Below are 22192 nucleotides of genomic sequence, written 5' to 3'. Positions count from 1 at the left end.
TTTGTGCTATAGATATTAAAATAACCAATGGCGATGTTATTCACATACTTGGGCAAGTCACATGTTCAGGGGACCAGATGCTGATAATAATAATGATAATTATAAAAAGAAAGCAATAGACATTATTTTAGGATAATATCTTCCTGTGATTATTTTTCACATCTTAAATTGTTTTTTCTTCTTTGTACTATGAAATCACTTGTTATCTTCTGAGAAAAACATGCTGATTGCTTATGTAGTTTTCATGTCTTTTCATGATTAAAATATTTCACTTGGTATGAACGACCTCACTTCTGTGATCAGGTAGCAATTTTTTGGTGAAGGGGAAATTCATGCTTATTTCATTTTGTCTTTGCAAACTTGCAACCGAGATTTAAACAGAAAAGTGAGTTTTTGTACAGCAAGAAGCCAATAAATATCCTGGTTCCTTTAGTTTTATTGACCAATTTATTTGCTTTTTATTATTCCTTTTTGTTTCTCTTTTAATATAGTATATATTCATACTATAAAAAGAGAATAGAGTGGGACATGGTGGTACACACTTATAATCTCAGCAGCTTTCGAGGCTGAGGCAGGAGGATCACAAGTTCAAAGCCAGCCTCAGCAATTTAGTGAGGTCCTAAGCAACTTAGTGAGACCGTATTGCAAAATAAAATAAGAAGAAGAAGGAGGAGGAGGCGGCGGCAGCTGGGGATTTGGCTCAGTGGCTAAGTGCCCTGGTACCAAAAAAAAAAAAAAAAAAAAGAATAGAATAGGTCTTAATCTTGATGGTATAGTTATTAAAAAGTGACATCTTCTTTGCCTAGAAACAAATATCATATTTAATAATTAACAACTTGACTTTTTTAAAATAAAAGATTATTTTGTAGATTGCTTTATGAGATTTAGCTTCCTGGAGAACTGGAGAAGCTCCCCTAAGTATTTCCTTCTTTTTTCATTTTCTTTTTGTCTTTTCTCCTCCTACTTTGTCCTTCTCCCTGTCTCTTCCCATCCTTTCATTTTCTTCTTCCTGTCAAGGTTAAGTTTAGTGAATATTTAAAAAGATACAATATCTAACATCTGGGATGTTGCATCATCAGCACTGTAGGTTTTCCTCATTTTCAACAGTTGCCTAGAGGTTTAAGTTGGTGCTAGGTCTGCAGAATGTAGTCAGGAGTTTCAGAGATGACCATGAGGAATTATTTCCTCATTTTCTTCACTTTAACCTCATATAGATCACATGAAACTCTTACTGTTAGTAATAGTGCTATGTTTTTAAAATCCAACTTTCATGTTTCCCCTTCCCATGTTCTTAGTACCTATCATTTGAATGACCACTTAAAGGCAAGAGTGTAAAGAGGCGTGGTTGAAGGATTTCATTTATAACTTTAGCTAACTCTATAAACATGCATGGATTGTGTCTTGAGGATTAGTACAACAATTTTCTAGTTCTGGGATGACATTCCCTTGGCAGCCAGTATGTTTCTACCTTGGATGCCTTTCTCTCTATTTCTACTCTCATATCTACTTCCATCCTTTGTCAGTCTTTTGGAATGCCAATTTATTCTAATATTGATTTTAGGCCAAAATAATTCAGAAGGTATAGATCCAGGCAGGAAAAAAAATCACATTAGGTATGCCAGAACTATAGATAAATTATTTGGGGTTACACAAATTTTAAAAAAATCCTATTTGCATTAACTCTTCAGTTGCCTCCATTACTGTGATAAATAATATTCATCACTAGAAATAGGCAATTCTAGACTTTTAGTAAGTTCTTTAGGACTAAGGACATTTCTTTTCTATTTTTTGTACAATTCTTAGTACTTTGCAGTTTATAAAACTGGATTCTAGTCTCATATTTTTAGTGTTTTGGAGTTTGGAAAACTGGGTTCTAATCCTAACTCTGGTACTAATTAGTAACCAGTTCTTCAAATTTGAACAAGTTGTTTAAGCTCTCTAGGCTTCACTTTGCTTTCCACTGTAACAACCTCTGATTCAGTGATGCAAATAGTTTAATCTCAGTTGGACTAACTTTGATCCAAGAGGAAGATGGTATTACCATGCTGGATCAGGTGTTAGAATATTAATTGGTGCAGTTTAGTAACATTTGAGAAGATTTTTGGAAATGTTAGTTAAAAATGGTGAGCATTTCAATTTGTAAATTGATCTAATTATATTATTTATATATTATTCCTATTTCTCATGTAAAACCTAAGGGCAACAATTAGTTTTTGAAGTTCAAGTACTTATTTTGAAGTTTCATTCTTAAAAGTTACTAATAGTTTTAGTGTTGCATTAAGTTTGAGTTAAATTCTATGATTTTTTACTATGGTAAAAAACAATGGATATAAAAAATGGAGACAGTAATTACAAAAATAGAGAATGGAGAAAATGTGAATAAGAATATGAATATGAAAGGAATAAAAATAAATCTGGCCATTCTTTTTAAGTATTTGTCTGACCTTTAAATATTATTTTATTTTCCAGTTTCTTAGATTTAGCAGGGACAAAGCATTACCCAAGAATAGAGGATACAGCATAGACTGTATCAATTTGTGACAGGGTATAATTCTTTTGGCATGTTAATTTGTTTTATTCTTTTGCATTGCAAAGAAACTCCTCAGTTGCTTTCTTTTAAAAAATACTTATTTTTTAGTGGTAGTTGGATACAATACCTTTATAATATTTATTTATTTTTATATGGTGCTGAGGATCGAACCCAGGGCCTTGCACGTGCTAGGTGGGCACTCTACTGCTGAGCCACAACTCCAGCCCCTCCTCACTTGTTTTTGAATTTCTAATTATTTAAAATACTTTAATTGTCTTATGACACATGTTTAAGCAGAGGCTGGGAAATCAGTCTTTTAAAGTTTTAAAGAGAAAATGATGAAGATATTGATATAAAATTATAATTTATCTGCTTTAAAATGCATTCTACACTTTATATTTGAAACATGACTTATAATGCTGTAAAAGTTAATTTTTGGAGTTAGTTTGAGATGAATTGTCATAAGTTTACCTGAATATCCACTTAGAATGCAGAAGTGTTAGAAAATTTGCAGGCCTGTGAATTAGTCATAGTAGAACTGAGAGTACCTATGTGTCATAATTAGTGAATATTCTGATGAACTGAAAAAAAATTGAGTCCTGGACAATGAAAATATTCTGAATAGGCTTTACAGATATTTCCGATGTTTTTGGTAGGGAGTTTTTGGAGTTTTCTAAGAGTAAATTCTCAGCTGTGTGAATATGTAGTCCAGGATGTTCCAAATTATGAAGTACAAAGAGAGGTCAGAGAAGAAAAGATTTGATTTTGTGATTTAAGTCCATATGATGTAGTATAGTTGTGTGAGATGATATCTATATAGAAGTTGGAGTAGTTGTTCTGAATTAATCATGAGTCAAAGCACAGTCCTGAGTATTTATTAAATATACCAATGGCTCAGTGGCTATATTAATCAAGATAAAGAGGTACATTCGCTCGCTCCTATCTTCCTTCTTTTCTTTTTCTTACCTTCCTTTCTTCCTGCCTTCATTCCTTTAGCATGGTTATGATTTAATAATATCTAATTTAATAATATCTAGGATATGTTATATGTATAAACATGCATTTACTATATGTGCATTTATATAGTATATTCATTGCACACTTTCATTCTTAAGATTACAGTTAAGCACATATAAAACATAAAACCACAAACTGTTGCTATAAAAGTTGGGTAATTTCTTGGTCTGATTGTACTCTAGAAATTATAGAAACCCATCAATTAAATTCTTAGGTATAATATCATTTACTTCCAAGGTTCACTATTTCCAAAGCAGTAGGAGGAGATGTTGCAGATGACAAGAACTACCTAACAGTAAGATTTTAAATTTATTTGGGAGTGAATGAGCAAAACAAAGAAAGGAGTTAGACCCAAGGGAAAAGAACAAAGTATAAAAGGAGGAGTGGATTAAATATCTGTTTTGGGCATGTGTCTAGAATTTATTTCTTTATATGTTGTAGAAATACAGAACTTTGTATTGTGATCTGTCTTTTGTGGTTCTTATTCTACTTTTGAATAATGAGACTATGTTAGGGACATAAACTCAAACAGTTTTGGTAAAACAGTTTTATGATAAAATTTTATTTCCTTTTTTTCACTGGTACTCAAGAGATGTTCACACATTCACATACTAACACGCTTTTGTGAATAACATTCTACAAAATAGGGTTTTAACCTCTTGATTTATACATCCACAATGAAACTACATTTGTGAAGAGTTCTCAAAAAGTGGTTATATCAGTATACAAGCATGACAAATTTCAAATATAGTTACATTAACTAATGTGAGTTTTTATAGCAACAGGAAAAAATGAAATGCCTTCAAAGTGAGGGTTCATAGTAAATGAAAACATTTTATGTAGTAGAATCTTAAAGTTCTTCTCTGAGGATCAATTATTCCATCCAGGTATTTAGCAACTACTAGTAAATGTCAAATTTATTCAACTACTCCATCTCTGTCAACATTTTGAAGATTGTTGATGATGATCATCTTTGCCTTTATTTTAATTCTTCTGCAGTTCCCTTCCTGTGAAAGTCTAGTGTTTAAGCTTCTTGTGACCAGTGGTTAACTGTATACTTCCTTTGGGGTCAGTTATTGTCCTTACTTAGCTGGGTTTATCTTTGGGTGATCTTTTGGTGTAGTATCTTTTCCAACAAAGTTCCACTCTTAGTTGTCAACTCAAGATTTGCTTAGTGTTTTGTTCTCTCTTAAAGAAGCAGACAGACGTGACTGGTCTCAATTTTAAACCCTGCCATCTGTCTCTACTTTCCCTCTTTTTTCTTTTCTTTATATGTCATTAATTTATCATTATTTATTTTCTGCTAGAAAATCCACTTATCTCTACTGTGCAATTTTAAAAAAGGTCTTATACTTTATGGCAGGTTAGAATCAAATAGTGTGATGAGGGGACAGAGCCAACAAACTTGCTTTCCTTAAGTCCTGTATTATTTATTCTGGTCATCTTGAATAACCTGACTTTAGAAATTTATATTTTTACTACATTTAATCATTAATCAATAAACTAATCAATTACTTATTAAAGTAAAAAAAAGATTCTTGCCTTCAGTAAGCTTATAATATAAACCAGTTAAAGCAGTATAAAATGCTGAAAGCTTGCCATTCAACAAATATTAATGCCTTGTATAATAATAATAGCTAAGGTATACTGATGATTATGAACCAGGCACCATGCTAAAATGTTTTAGATATATTACATAATCAAATATTTTACATCATTTCTATGAGCTAAATTTTTAAAAAATTTCATAGTTGTAGATGGACACAGTACCTTTATTTTATTTATTTATTTTTTATGTGATGTTGAGAATAGAACCCAGTGTCTCACATGTGCTAAGCAAGTGCTTTGCCACTGAGCTATGAGCCCAGCCTCTCTGAACTAAGTTTTATTATGATGATTTTATAGTGAAAAATATGAGTCACAGAGGTCACTTGCCCAGGGTCACAGCATAAGTAGTATAGGGATTAATAAAACCAAGAAGTCTGACTCTTAAACATTATGCTAGAGAGCCCCCATATGTAGTATGGTAGGATTATAGATTTGAGACTGATAGAAAATAAAAAATAATTTTCATTACCAATAGAGTTTGTAATATAATTTTGCTTTTTAGAATAACATCAAGATCATGTATATATAGTATATATATGCATACACACATACAACATATGTTACACAGTACTTCTGTGTGTGAATATATTCACTTTTTCATTCATTTGTGCTTTGGAGTTTAGAGTTAAGTATTTCCTGAGCACATATTATGTGCCAGCACCATCTGGGCATTGGAGATACATCAGTGAACAAAACAGAAATTCCTGACCTCAAAGAGCTTACATTCTAGTGGAGGGAAACAGGCAATATGTATAAAAGGAACCTCAGCAAATAAGTTATTATGTCATAGCAAGTTATATGAAAAATGCTGTGAAGAAAAAAAAAAGAAAGACAAAAAAGGAAGAATAAGAGGTGCTCAGGGTGGAGGTATGTCCAATTTTAAAACAGGATGATCAGGAAAGGTTATCAATGAGATGAAATATTTTGCTCAAAGACTTGTAGTAATAGAAAAGGAACCGAGTAGATATCTGGGGGAAGAGTATTCCAGACAGAGGTAGCAGTCACTGAGAAGATTTTGAAGTGGAAATGTACTAGGCATGTTCAAGGAACAGGAATGACACAGGAGAGGGTAAAGAAAAGTGAGTGAAGGGGAAATATTAGGAGATGAAGTCAGGAGGTAACAAGCCAGATTTAGTACAGACTTGTTAGTCATTGTGAGGATTTTTGCTTTTACTGTTTAGTTTGATGGGGAGCCATTGGAACATTTTGAGCAAATAAGTGATATGATCTGACTTATGTTTTTAAAAGGACCACTTTGGTTGTTGCTAGGAACAAAATGTAAGGGCAAGAGAGTGGAAAAGGGTGACCACAGAGGCTGTAATCTAGGTGAGAGTTCTTGGTGGCTTGTAATAATAAGTGAAGGTGGTGAGAAGTATTTATGCTCTAAATATATATTGAAGGAAAAACAAATAAGATTTTCTGACAGACTGTATTAGGAAGATGAGAGAAAGAGAAGAGTCAAGAATGACTTGACTCAAGAATACAAGTAACAATAAATGTTGATAAGCTTGTGGGAAAAAGTCATGCTTATATATTGTTGGTGGGACTGCAAATTGGTGCAACCATTCTGGAAAGCAGTATGAAGAGTCCTCATAAAACTAGGAATGGAACCACCATTTGACCCATTTATCCCATTCCTTAGTATATAACATAAGGATTTCAAATCAGCATACTACAGTGATGCAGCCACATCAATGTTTATAGCAGCACAATTAACAATAGCTAATCTATGGAGCCGACCTAGATGCTCTGCCAGAAAATAATGGGTAAAGATGTTGTGGTATATGTACACAATGGGATATTATTCAGTCAAATGTCAAATGACTTTATAACATTTGTCAGTAAATGGGTGGATCTGGAGACTGTCATGCTAAGTGAATTAAGCCAATCCCAAAAAACCAAAGGTCAACTGTTTTGCTGATATGTGGAAGCTAAACTACAATAAAGAGGGGAGGGGAAGAAGAGAAGAGGATTAGACAAAGGGAATGAAGGGAAGGGAAGATGGATAGGAATAGGAAAGACAGTAGAATGAATCAAACATAATTTTCCTATATACATATAAAAACACCTAAGTGAATCTCACCATCATGTACATCCACAAGAAGGGATCGTAATTACAATAAGATATGTTCCAGGCTTGTATAATTTTATCTAAATGGATTCTACTGTCATGCATAAAAAACCAATAAAAATAAAGAACAAAGAGAGCTTATAAATAATTTTTGATTCTTTTCCTCAAAACAGTTATTAACTCAATGTTCTATATATTGAGATGAGTTGGAATGCTCACAGTAAACACATATGTCAAAATTCAGTGAATGAACACTTGATTTGTGCATTTTATTACATGCAATTTTTTTTAAGAATTGAAACAAATATTAAAATATAATTAATAATATATAAGAATAAATATTCAGGAAGAATTTTTGCATGTCTAAAAGTCACTTTGAAAAGCACCAGAAACACAAATGGATAGCTATATGATAAAGGAAGCATTATAAAATTGTAATGGTAGAATCCAGGTGAGGGGATTTCATTCTATAAATCTTTAAAGTTTGCTATATAATTGAAAGTTTTCATAATAAAATGCTAGGGAAGACAATCTGCAACTAAATACGACTAATCTTCAAAGTGTTTCTGTTTTGGGGAAAGTTTTTTGTTCAATTTAAATTTAAAATTTTGTATAATTGGACTAATGACATATGAAATTAATGGAAATCTTGTATTCTGCTTCTCTAGAATTAATTTTAAAGGAGTTTTTATATTAAAATAACCAAGAATGATCTGAGAAACAACAACAAAAAAGAATGACTCAAGGTTTTTGGCTGAGAAGCTAAGGATGGAATTGCCATTAAGCAAGTTGGGAAAGGTTTGGAAGGAAGAGATTTTAGAGGAAATATCAGGAACTCAGTTTAGACATATTAAGTTTTAGATTTATGTTGGACATCCAAATGGGCATTAGAGAGAAGGGGATTTAAGATGCAAATTTATGACTCTGAGAGAGGGTATGGGTATGAACATAGTGCAGCCTTCCCTTGGTATCTGTGGGGGATTGTTTCTAAGACACCCTGCAAATACCAAAGTCTGTGGATGCTTAAGTCCCTTATATAATAAAATAGTATAATATTTGGAGACAACATATGCACAGCCTCCTGTGTATTTTCAGTCATTTCTAGATTACTTATTCTAGCTAGCAATGTAAATGTGATATAAGTAACTGCTGTATTGTTTAGGGAAAAATGACAAGAAAAATGGTGTATATATGTTTAGTAAAACCTTTGCAGGTCTCCATTTTTAATCCATGATTGGATGAATCTGTGTATGCAGAAACCATGGTCTGACAGTATTTCTGGATCTCAATCCAAAGATCTTTTTCTCATCCTTTGTGTATGATATTATAAAAAAATTTGAATGATATTAAATTATGCGTGATGAAAATATAAATTTATACTCTTGTCAATATTTTTTGTCTGCCCAAAGTATTATACTGTACCAAATACAGTCATATCCAATCAGAACAATAAATGCAAGTACTTAAAATGGGTGGGGTTTAATTGAAGGAATTTAAAAAATAATTTTAGTTGTCAATAAATGTTTATTTTATTTATATGTGGTGCTGAGAATGAAACACAGTGCCTCATGCATGCTAGGCAAGTACTCTACCACTGAGCCACAATCCCAGCTCTAATTGAAGGAATTTGTTGCACAGGCATTGGAAGGTGTAAAAAGCAAAAGAGGAAGCTGAAATAACCCAAATATTAATAACTGTAAGGAGCAACGAGTCATGGGGTTAATGGAAAAAAAAAACCCTCAAAACAGGAGAAATTGTATTTCTTAAACCTGGGAGCTTAGAAAAGCTTGTAATTGGTGATTGGGCTTTTAGGGAGAGGATATGCTGTGTAACTGCTGCTCAGACCACTGAGGTGAATGTGGCATGGCTTATGCAATAATAATCACTGAGAGGATTGTGGCCAGCTGGTACTGATATTTCTGAGGGGCTTAGGCAACTGGTGTTGGGGGTGCTCCAATGAAAATTTGAAATGGTGCAATCGTAGTGTCTTTACTGCTGCAGGAGCTAGAAAAAGGAAGTCTCTTTTCTCTTTCACAAGTCATTCTCATTGGCAGAACTTAACAGGAAGCCAGCTGACAATGAAACCTGGGAAATACAGTGCCACAGCATGGTAAAGCAGAGGACTGAAGTGTGACATAGGAGTCAAGAAAATTAGTCAATACTGGCACATGTTCTGTGAATATTAAGATATTAATAAAATCTGGAGATCTAATTTCATTGAGATGTTCAGTAAAGTGGTGCACTTTATATTTTAAGACAGTGTTTTGATTATTAAAAAATGGGAAAAAGTATTCTGTGTTGAAGAGACAAGAACTGATTAATTTTAAGAAAATATTATTTTGCATTTTTTTACAGTAACCATCCTAATTTCATGAAATTGTACCTCTTTGTTTTGATTTGCCCAATGACAAATACTCTTGGTTATTTTTCACATTTATTGCCATTTGTATATGATCTTTGGAGACATATATATTCAAATCCTTTGTCCATTGATGAATTGGGTTGTTTTGTTGTTGTTGAATTGAAGCATTTGTCTATATATTATGGATATTAATATCTTGTTATGTGATATGTAAATATTCTCTTCCATTCTATGGGTCATCTTTTCAATCTGTTGATGATGTCCTTTGATGCACAAAATTTTTTAATTGGATGAAGTTCAATTTATCTATTTTTATTTGTTACTTGTTCTAATTTAGTTATTTTTGTGTCACATCCAAGACATTTTTACAAATTTAGCATCATCAAAGTTTTCTTCAAAAAGTGTTATATTTTAGGTTTCAAGTTTAGTTTTTGGTCCATTTGAGCTTAACTTTTGTATTTAGTGTAAGGAGAAGGTTCAACTTCATTTTTTTGTGTGTGAATGTACCCAGTTTTCCAAGAACTATTTCTAGAAATGACATCTCTTCACTTTTTAAATCTAATTTTTAATAAATCTAGATTTGAGAAAAAATGGACTAGACACTTCGAGTTTATAGCCAGTTTCTAGTGTTAGTGTTCTTTTTGTTTTGTCTCTGTTGCTTGCTATATTTGTATAACATAATGAAAGTACTAGTTAAATGAAGAATTATTTGTGGTAGACAGAAGAATAAAATTGTTTTAGATTTAACACTTTTCGAGGAAAATGACTTATAAAGTGCATAGACTTTATGTTTGTGTACATATATTACTATGATATGCTAGATAATGATTTATTTTTATGCTAATATTGTGTTTAGTCTCTTGGATATTTTGGCCACTTTAACTTTTTATTCACATTGTTGTGACCATAAACTTTTAGAATTTGTTAATCACTCCTTTCATTTTATGGTGTATTTAAGCTGTGGTGTAGTTAAGCTGAGGATGACATTAAAAGGGAAATTCCAAGGAGATTGGTAATTGCTGAAAGAGTTATTCGATAGAAATCTCACTTCACTGGACTATTCTCTCTCATCCTTTTGCCTCATACTATGGGTACACATTATTCTCTATAGTTTGAGAGCATGTTCTCTTTAAGCCCCAGGGAAGAAAATGTGGTTGCATTATGTCATAACTTTGTGAGTGATGTGGGACATCAGTGGCATCATTAGGTATCTCAGTAGAAAGCTTATTTTTTCTTTTAGCTTGTGATGAATGTAGCATGCTGTGATGCAAGGTACATTTAAAATAGTGCTCTTTCTTTTGTTGTTCTTTCCTAGTTCTTATCTTGGGCCAAATGGAGAAGTGAAGGTATCTTTAGTCTGAAAGTGATAATTCCAATAAAAATGATAGTATACTTCAGATAAGAAACTTTACATCTGTTTCAGATACAAAACAAAGCAAAACCAAAATCAGAACACACTTAGAGGCAAAATGTTCTTCAGCAAAAATTCAAACTAGGTTTCAAACTAAGGAGCTAGATTACAGATTCATAATTCCTTACTATTATACTTAAAAAGACTTTGCTTTGGATAAACTAGTTATTTTAGAAAATGTCTGTTGCCTGCACTATCTATGTAAGTAGCCATCTTTAGAGGAGTTTTTGAATATTTAATTTCTGCTTTCCCAATAGGGTCCATTCACTTTGATGAAGACCTGTAGGTGTTTTGAGTTTTCTGTGCTCTTGCACTTGTCCTTCAATTTTTGCACTTGGGTTACAAATTCATAACCTGGCACTCTCTGTTAAGTATCAAAAGAAATAAAAGAATCAGGGCTGCTGGAGAAGTAACTCCATGGTACAGTGCTTGTCCTGGGTTTGATCCTCAGCACAGAAAGCAAAACAAAAGAGAAAATTTGTAAATTATGACACTGATATACATAAGAAATGCTTCAGTGTTAAACAGTGATTCATTTTGCATAGTACATTTTCCTAGCAAATTTGAATTTAGTTCAATGCAGAATAAATTATGATAGACTGTCAGGTAATTTGTCCTCCATGGCAGCCATTGAATAGTAAAACCTGGAGATTTGGACCTGGATATAAATCTTTGTCCTGCAATTTGATTATAGTATCCTTTCTCAATATCAGTATTTTGTCTATAAATTGGGGGTATTATCTATACCTGTTGTAGACTTGGAAGATTGCATCTTTACATCTCTTTCTCTAATTGAAATAGTTCTTTATGTTACAAAAACCCAATTCTGTATGTGCTTTGATTCAATTGTATGTAGATAATTTTATAATTTGCTCCTTTTTCAGGATATCGAGATGTAAAAAGAATAGGGAGCCCTTTCTAAACAGTCTCTGACAGCTGATTAAACATTGTATGGGAGATCTGGAAAACAGGGAAGATGGCAAATGAAATCCTGGTAGAGAGAATAGTCTAATCCCAAAGGACATTTTCAACAATAGTCTGGGCCCTATGCCTAGTACTTATAGGGGCCTAGGGTAAGAGACTCCTGCCCCTCACTGTACCATTCCCAGAATCTTATTCTTTAATGCTTGGCTTTATTAATAAAGTGATGGCCACTTGTTCAGCTCTGCATATGGTTGGTTGTGATTTCCAGCTGCCCCTTGGGTTAAAGTGTAAACAATGAGTAGATTGTTATGTTCTCCTATTAAGCTTAAAGCTGTGATCTCATGTCTGTGCCACATATGTCTGCAACCAGAAATATATCCTTTTCCTGATCTCATGGAAGAGAAGCAGCACTGTGTTTGAAAAGAATATGAATTCATTAGTCCAAGGCATTTTTACTTTTCTTTTTATTCAAAAGTCATGAGCACCATCAATAGAATTTCAACATGACACCAAACAGCATAATATATTGTCAAGATGAACATGTAATCAAGTGAGTGAAATTTCTGTACATTTGGCATTTTTGTAGAAGACAACTGCAGGCAGCAATCCAACAATCCAGTCACAACGAAAGCATCAGAACACTGGATTTCAAATAAACACAATTGTTGAACTGAGTGACTGAGAAAATACCCATTGACAGAACTGGTTCCTAAACTTTGGCTGGATTGCTAATATGCTGATCAATCAGCACCTAAATTTTTGTTGCATTATGTTGAATCAGGAATGTTATTTTTGTTGTTTTTTTTAATAGTACAGATGTTTCAACTGTTACATTGTGGGAATGCTAAAGAAAACCCTGAAATTCTAAATTCTCTAGAAGATGAAATTTATGATTAATGATAATTGCCATTTTATATAATATGTCTATCTACATATGTATCTTTGTTTTTCCTTAGTCTTCATAGTAATTCTATAGTGGTACTCTTCCCATTGATGAGAAACTGAGGATTAAGGAATTTGAGTAAGTTCAAGATCATAGAGGTTGGATTCATACCTGGAGTTATCTAACTTCAAATTTTTGACATTATTCCTGTGTCATAGTGCTTCTGCTCTTTACTACTGGTTCTACAAGATGGCTTTCTGGTTTCTGAAATACTTAATAATTTGGAGTAATAATCCTAATAGCTAATTGTACTACTTTTCATTTGTATGGTGTTTTGTACTTTTAAAATTCATGTTATAGCTGTTAGCTCACGTGCTCTACCTGATTACCTTGTATCAGCATAAATGTTTTACAGATGGATAAAATAAACCCAGAGAGGATAAGTGATTTCCCCCATGTCATACAATGTGTTAGTGATAGAACTAGAACAGTTTTGCTGTTCTCAGTTTAGTACTCCAATTTAACGTCTAGCACTTCCCTAAGGAGGGACTGGCTTCAGAGTAGAAAAGATGTGTAAGTGTAGCTCAAGAAAATCTCCCTTCAGCTAGGCCAGTAGGATGAGTCTTTATTTGCCTGAAAATCCAAGTCTTTGGGCCACTTAACTCCTTTTTGGAAAAATTCACTTGGGAGGAGCTTGTCTTGCAAATCCTGAAAATTTTTTTGAAAATCAACGATAAAAGAAGGAAGGAAAAATCATGCATCACTTGGAGAATGAACAATAGGTTACTGAATGATCAATGGGTTATAGAAGACATTAAGGAGGAAATTAAAAACTTCTTAGAGTTAAATGAAATCACAGACACAACATATCGGAATCTATGGGACACATTGAAAGCAGTTTTAAGAGGAAAATTCATTGCTTGGAGCGCATTCCTTAAAAAAAGAAAAACCAACAAATAAACGATCTCATATATCATCTCAAAATCCTAGAAAAAGAAGAGCAAAACAACAGCAAAAGAAGTAGAAGGCAAGAAATAATTAAAATCAGAGCTGAAATTAATGAAATCGAAACAAAAGAAACAATTGAAAAAATTGATAAAACCAAAAGTTGGTTCTTTGAAAAAATAAATAAAATCGACAGACCCTTAGCCATGTTAATGAAGAGAGAGAACCCAAATTACTAGCATACGGGATGAAAAAGGCAATATCACAACAGACACTTCAGAAATACAGAAGATAATCAGAAATTACTTTGAATCCTTATACTCCAATAAAATAGAAGATAGTGAAGGCATCGATAAATTTCTTAAGTCATATGATCTGCCCAGATTGAGTCAGGAAGATATAGACAGCCTAAACAGACCAATAACAATAGAGGAAATAGAAGAAACCATCAAAAGACTACCAACTAAGAAAAGCCCAGGACCGGACGGGTATACAGCAGAGTTTTACAAAACCTTTAAAGAGGAACTAACACCAATACTTTTCAAGCTATTTCAGGAAATAGAAAAAGAGGGAGAACTTCCAAAGACATTCTATGAGGCCAACATCACCCTGATACCTAAACCAGACAGAGACACTTCAAAGAAAGAAAACTACAGACCAATATCTCTAATGAACCTACATGCAAAAATCCTCAATAAAATTCTGGCGAATTGGATTCAAAATCATATCAAAAAAATTATACACCATGATCAAGTAGGATTCATCCCTGGGATGCAAGGCTGGTTCAATATACGGAAATCAATAAATGTTATTCACCACATCAATAGACTTAAAAATAAGAACCATATGATCATCTCGATAGATGCAGAGAAAGCATTCGACAAAGTACAGCATCCCTTTATGTTCAAAACTCTAGAAAAATTAGGGATAACAGGATCATACCTCAACATTGTAAAAGCAATCTATGATAAGCCACAGGCCAGCATCATTCTGAATGGAGAAAAATTGAAGGCATTCCCTCTAAGATCTGGTACAAGACAGGGATGCCCTCTCTCACCACTTCTGTTCAACATAGTCCTCGAAACACTGGCCAGAGCAATTAGACAGACGAAAGAAATTAAAGGCATAAAAATAGGAAAAGAAGAACTTAAATTATCACTATTTGCAGACGATATGATTCTATACCTAACAGACCCAAAAGGGTCTACAAAGAAACTATTAGAGTTAATAAATGAATTCAGCAAAGTGGCAGGATATAAAATCAACACGCATAAATCAAATGCATTCCTGTATATCAGCGACAAATCCTCTGAAACAGAAATGAGGACAACTACTCCATTCACAATATCCCCCCAAAAAATAAAATACTTGGGAATCAACCTAACAAAAGAGGTGAAAGACCTATACAATGAAAACTACAGAACCCTAAAGAGAGATATAGAAGAAGACCTCAGAAGATGGAAAAATATACCCTGTTCATGGATAGGCAGAACTAACATCATCAAAATGGCGATATTACCAAAAGTTCTCTATAAGTTCAATGCTATCCCAATCAAAATCCCAACAGCATTTCTTGTAGAAATAGATAAAACAATCATGAAATTCATATGGAATAATAAAAGACCCAGAATAGCAAAAACAATGCTAAGCAGGAAGTGTGAATCAGGCGGTATAGCGATACCAGACTTCAAACTATACTACAGAGCAATAGTAACAAAAACAGCATGGTACTGGTACCAAAACAGGCGAGTGGACCAATGGTACAGAATAGAAGACACAGTAACCAATCCACAAAACTACAACTATCTTATATTTGATAAAGGGGCTAAAAGCATGCAATGGAGGAAGGATAGCATCTTCAACAAATGGTGCTGGGAAAACTGGAAATCCATTTGCAAATGAAACTGAATCCCTTTCTCTCGCCATGCACAAAAGTTAACTCAATATGGATCAAGGAGCTCGATATTAAATCAGAGACACGGCGTCTGATAGAAGAAAAAGTCGGCTATGATCTACATACTGTGGGGTCGGGCTCCAAATTCCTCAATAGGACACCCATAGCGCAAGAGTTAACAACTAGAATCAACAAATGGGACTTACTCAAACTAAAAAGTTTTCTCTCAACAAAAGAAACAATAAGAGAGATAAACAGGGAGCCTACATCCTGGGAACAAATCTTTACTCCACACACTTCAGATAGAGCCCTAATATTCAGAGTATACAAAGAACTCAAAAAATTAGATAATAAGATAACAAATAACCCAATCAACAAATGGGCCAAGGACCTGAACAGACACTTCTCAGAGGAGGACATACAATCAATTAACAAGTACATGAAAAAATGCTCAACATCGCTAGCAGTCAGAGAAATGCAAATCAAAAGCACCCTAAGATACCATCTCACTCTAGTAAGATTGGCAGCCATTAAGAAGTCCAACGACAACAAGTGCTGGCGAGGATGCGGGGAAATGGGTACACTTGTTCATTGTTGGTGGGACTGAAAAATGGTGCAGCCAATTTGGAAAGCAGTATGGAGATTTCTTGGAAAGCTGGGAATGGAACCACCATTTGACCCAGCTATTCCCCTTCTCGGTCTATTCCCTAAAGACCTAACAAGAGCATGCTACAGGGACACTGCTACATCGATGTTCATAGCAGCACAATTCACGATAGCAAGATTGTGGAACCAACCTAGAAGCCCTTCAATAGATGAATGGATTAAAAAATGTGGCATTTATACACAATGGAGTATTACTCTGCAATAAGAAATGACAAAATCATAGAATTTGGAGGGAAATGGATGGCATTAGAGCAGATTATGCTAAGCGAAGCTAGCCAATCCTTAAAAAACAAATGCCAAATGTCTTCTTTGATATAAGGGGAGTAACCAAGGACAGGGTAGAGACGAATAGCTTGAGAAGAAGATTAACATTAAACAGGGATGATAGGCGGGAGGGAAAGGGAGAGAGAAGGGAAATTGCATGGAATTGGAAGGTGAGCCTCAGGGTTATACACAATTACATACAAGAGGAAAGGAGGGGTAAGAGAAAAATTATATAAGTGGAAGAAACGATTTATAGTAGAGGGGGTGGAGAGAGGGGAGGGGAGGGGAGGGGAGGGGAGGGGAGGGGAGGGGAGGGGGGATAGTGGAGAATGGGATAGACAGCAGAATACATCAGTCACTAGAAAGGCAATTTGTAAATCAATGGAAATGTAACTGATGTGACACAGCAATCTGTATACGGGGTAAAAATGGGAGTTCATAACCCACTTGAATCAATCTGTGAAATATGGTATATTAAGAACTATGTAATGTTTTGAACAACCAACAATAAAATAAAATAAAAAAGAAAAGAAAAGACTATTAGGATAGGTTATTTTTGTTATGTGTCAAGCTTAGCAAATTTCTGCTCGGGTCTTTTAGGCCAGGCTCTTGGTTTAGAAGCTGTTACAAATTGTCTAAATTGGGTGCAATGGTGCACACCTGTAACACCAAGGACTTGGGAGGCTGAAGCAGGAGGATCACAAGTTTGAGGCCATCCTCAGCAACTTAGTGATATCTTGACTCAAAACAGAAGGGGTGGGGAGGTATCTCAGTGTTGAGCCACCCCTGTGTTCAATTCCCAGTACCACAAAGAAGAGAGAAAAGAAAAAGAAAAATCAAAAGAAAAAGAAAGAAAGAAAGAAAGAAAGAAAGAAAGAAAGAAAGAAAGAAAGAAAGAAAGAAAGAAAGAAAGAAAGCTTCTAGTTCTACTGGAATAGAGGGTTGGGGGAGGAGGAAAAGTGAGCTTTGAAAAATAAAATATCCTTATAGTTAATTTGTTAAGTATTGTAATGTGGTGGAAATACAAAAATCATAACAAGTAGTTTCTTCCATTTAGGAACTTTGGAGAGTGGTACATGGGCTAGGTATGAGAAGACTTAGGCTTTAGTGCCAGATCTGCCATGAGTGAGCTGTGAAACTTTAAGCAAATTTTTACCCTTCTCTGTTTAGCCCTCATATAAAAAATGAGAGGGTAGTACTAGATAGCTAGATGATATACACATGAACCTTTATATTTAATTATTTTTATGTGATGCTGAAAATCAAACCCAGGGCCTCACACATGCTAGGTAAGCACTCTACCACTGAGCCACAACCCCAGCCCAAGAACTAGATGATTTTAATGGTACTTTTATCTGTCAACTCTTTCAAATCTTGTCTTAACCTCAGTTGAATGAAGTGAAGTGTTAAACTGTGTAGTTCTAATAGGTACATACATAAGCAAAGATGCAGAAACTCAATGGGAGCTCACTTTTGTTAACTGAGGTTCTTAAAAATAAGATCTTAAACTATTATAGTGTAAAGTCAGTGTTTAGTTCTTAGCTCTACCATTTAATCATTTATTTAACCATAAGTCATTTATTTAACCAATATGTCTGTTTCTACATCCATAATATAGATTTTTATCTTCATTCACTTAAAAACCTTCCCTGAGCACCAAGCATCATGCTAGATCCTGATGCTATAAGGTGGTTTCTCTCCTTTTGGTGCTCAAGGTATCTAACCACCTGTGACATTTGCAATTTAATCATTTTTTTCAAATTGTGTGAAATCATAAAATCTTAGACTTGGAAGATATCTTAGATGTGGTTTAATTTGGACTTAGGGTGCAAGTTTGTTAGGACTGAGACTTTATCTTGTTCACTGCCCTATGCCCAGAATTTAGAAGAGTGACATACATATCCATATTTAAAGAATAAATTAATGAAAAAAGAATGTTAAGAAAAAATATATTTGGGCTAGGTAGAAATTTTAATATCTGGAACCACGTGTTTACATGTTAAATTGGTAATGTGCCAATGCTTATGGACTAGAGATGTGCACAGGGAAATCCTGTGTGACCATTGCCACGCTGACTACTTCTCCAATGAAATGGCTATGTATATGCATGTTGAAAAAGTTTTATATGTTGCTTTTGAGAAAGCGTTTATATGCTTGTTGATCTCTGCTCCCCAGAAAATTATAGAACTTAGAAGTAGGCAATTTCCTTTACTATGTGACATAGAATTCTGTAGCCATAGCAAATTTTGGATAGATTCACCGGTTCTTACTTTTTCTCCCCTCTTCATACTCTAGTTCCCTCTTTTCCCTGACCATATATACAGCACAGCAGACAATGCTTCTGTACAATCTTACTATATTTTACTTTCCTCTGGAGAATAATCACGCTGCACTATAAGGGATAATTGCTGTCTTTTCAGTGTTCTGTATTTTCTCTGTCTTTCCTTTTGCATTTTTTCTGCATAGAGTCACGGGACTTGTTTCTCATGTGTCCATGATACCACTATGGTGGTACTGTGTTACAGTAATTGGTCCATGAGCTTCAGGGAGGAAAGGACTGAAGTTAGGCGATGGTAGTGATGGAAAGCAATCAGGAGAATTTTTTACTATTATTTCTTATTTTACTTTTAAAGGGGAAGACGTGGAGGTTCCTTAAAAGGGGGGGGGGGAGAGAGAGAGAGAGAGAGAGAGAGAGAGAGAGAGAGAGAGAGAGAGAGAGAGAGAGAGAGAGAATGAGTCCTGCCCTAAAGCAAGGTTTGGCTATTGTCTGTTGCTATTACTGTTACTTTTCCCTCTCTGTAACAAAAGGGGATCATATTTCTCTTTTCTTCAAGAGAAATCACATGGTAAAAAGGAAGGAGCTTTGTTTCAGAGGACCCAAATTTTACTTCTGGATTCTCCACTTCCTAGTTAAATAACTGTGAGAAGTTATTTTCTCTGAGCCTCATTCATAGATACTGATTTTGTAGAGATGATAATACTACTTAGCTCACCAAATTCCTAAGAAATAATTTAAAGAATTAAGGCCTTGTGAATTTAAATCATGAATTTACATACAAACAAAAATCACTTACCTTTATTTTTCTATCATCTCTAAATTATTAGAAATTACCTGTTGCTTTTTTAAAGTGGAGCTGTATCTTGAATTTTTCTCCCTGACTTTTGCAACAACTTAATCAAGTTTAAAAGTTTTGTAAATCAGCATTATCTTCTGAGTTTTCCTGGTGTCTTCATCAGGACATTTTTCTGACACTCTAAACAGCTGTTGTGTGTCAGTCCAGAGGTGGTTGCATTTTGCTAGTTCAGGCTTACATGATTCTGGTGTAGAGTTTCAGTGTCTTTGCTAACAATGGTTTCTCACTCTGAGGTATGCTATGTAATTTAGTGTGAGAGGAAGTTGGCTTGAATGCTTTATGAATCACAAAAACTTGTGCAAAAATAGCATACTTGGCACACTCTAATTTTTTTAAAAGAGGAATATATCTTGATTTTTTTCTTCTTATTTTCCCAGCAGTTTTATATATGCTGCTCAGATTTTCTACTCTATGCAGACATACTCTTCTTTCTGTATCTTCTCCAGTGTTTATAGCAGAAATTAAGTGCAAGTTTTACCATTTTTTTAAGGTGTGAGAGTTGTTTAATCTTGGAACAACATCTGTTGAGTGAAGATAGTATTATAAATTAGTCAAGGAAATGCTGACTTTGGAGTGAGACTATGTGGACTTGGACAAGTCACTTAACTTTTTTATTCCTGTTTCCTCTGCAAAATGGGGATAACAGTAGTATCTACATCATTGGATTTCATTCACACACACATTTCTATACATATATATGAGTTAGCTCTTATTATTATTATTATTGAAATCTTCCTATTGTTAGGTATATTAGAGTCAACATTTTTATTAAACCCTATTATATGCTGAAGTATCTATCAGGTATATTGGAGAAAACAAAGCAGTATGGCATAATTCTTGCCCCCTCCTTGAAACTGAGCTAAAAGTAAGATATATTTGGATGATATAGATTACCTGAGAACCTGCTGTGGGACACTTTTCTGAGTTGGCTGATTTGGGACATAGATCATTAACAAGAGAAAATGAACAAATACAAATCCATCTTGATGAAGTTAAATGCATGTCATACAACTAGTTGCAATAAGAATGCAATGATAGACCAATGTTTTCCTGAAATAATTTTTTGGAGGAGGTAATGTATTAGTTGAGCATTGAAGGTGAAATCTGGAAACATAGAGATGGGTAAAAGGAGTAGGGATTAGGAACGTGCACATCAAAATATAGTGGAAAGGGTATAGTTAAATGAACCTGGGCTTAACCTCTAATACTACCTGTGACTAGCTGTGTGACTTAGGAAAGTCAATTAACCTCCCAAAGCCTCAGTTTTCTCTTCTGTAAAATGGGGACAATGATGTTTACCTGTAAAAGCAACTAGCAAAGTTTGGCAACTAGTTAACATTTAGTAAGTGATATCATTGGCGTTCAGTATTATTGTTAAAAGCATGGGATTTAAAGTCAAACAAGACTGATTTTAAACTCTCTGTCCTGTTTACTAGTTATAATCATAGCTAAGTTGCTTAATCACTTCTGAACTTCACTTAGCTCATCTGAAAATGGAAGTCAGTAGGTTCATTGCAGAATCACTTTGAGATTTAGTGAAGTATTGTGAAGCATAAATAATGATCTTGACACACATTATGACTCAAGACCATTTCACTGTTATGTTGTTATTTTTATTAGTGCAGCATCTCTCCTTTCCCCCAGATCTTTATCTGGTGATTATTCATATTCTTTCGTCCTTCCCTCTGTTCTTTTCATGAGCCTTCTTTCAATATTTATCACTGATAGTTGTAGAGACTGAAAACAGAGACTTGAAAGAATGTGGAGGTAGAAAGTAACTGGTTAGCACCACATGTCCAGCAGAACACCAAAGACAAGATAAGGAAAGAGCAGCTAAGCACACATAAATATAAATGGCAGGAGCATAAATATATATACAATCTTTTGGGTGAGTTATCGTTACTGATGCTACTAAGGATTTTTTTTTCCTGAAGGGGAATTTAGATCGCACTACTCCCTTATTTAAATTTCCTCAGTAGTTTTCTATTTCCAGAGAATAAAATATAAACTATTTTGAACTATTCTAGTTACTATGAATTTCTTCTTCTTGGAATGTGTATCTTCATGCCTTTGCACATCCTATAATCTCTTCCTTTCATTTCCACCAGACAAACCTCAACTCATACTTTAGGAACCAGCTAATGGGACTTCTGCAATGCCTCTGATCCCTCCAAAATGAGTTATTTGCCCTTTCATCTGGGTTTCCACAATATATCTGTCTAGCACCTGACTACTTACATCACCTTGTAATGATTTATTTTCCATTATATTTCTTGCTAGACTTTGAACTACAGATAGTCCCTAACTTAAAATGGCTCAACTTACGATTTTTTGACTTTACGATGGTACAAAGGTGATATATATTCAGTAGAAATCTTACTTCAAATTTTTATCTTCTTCTAGGCTAGTGATATGTGGCACAATGCTTTCTCATGCTACTGGGTAGTGGGAAAGAGCTACAATTCCCACTCAGCCACACAATC

At 34.2% G+C, this 22192-nt stretch overlaps 1 protein-coding gene across 16 annotated transcripts in view; it reads left to right on the top strand.

Moving 5' to 3' along the window:
* SOX6 (SRY-box transcription factor 6) overlaps window positions 1-22192 on the top strand; it is a 603909-nt gene that overhangs the window by 212697 nt on the left and 369020 nt on the right. Inside the window, exon 1 of one of the 16 annotated variants that reach the window (XM_081280965.1) lies at window positions 3825-3842. The exons of the other annotated variants lie outside the window; for them this stretch is intronic. The gene's annotated coding sequence lies outside the window, so the exon portion shown is untranslated. Of the gene's footprint in view, window positions 1-3824; window positions 3843-22192 lie in introns of those variants that run through there. 16 annotated transcript variants of the gene reach the window in all.

The sequence above is a fragment of the Spermophilus citellus genome (assembly GCF_964194105.1).
Source record: "Spermophilus citellus genome assembly, chromosome: 2".
In the NCBI taxonomy this organism is placed as follows: Eukaryota; Metazoa; Chordata; class Mammalia; order Rodentia; family Sciuridae; genus Spermophilus; species Spermophilus citellus.
The sequence above is the reverse complement of the archived record's forward strand: the minus strand, read 5'-3'. Positions and strand labels throughout refer to the sequence as shown.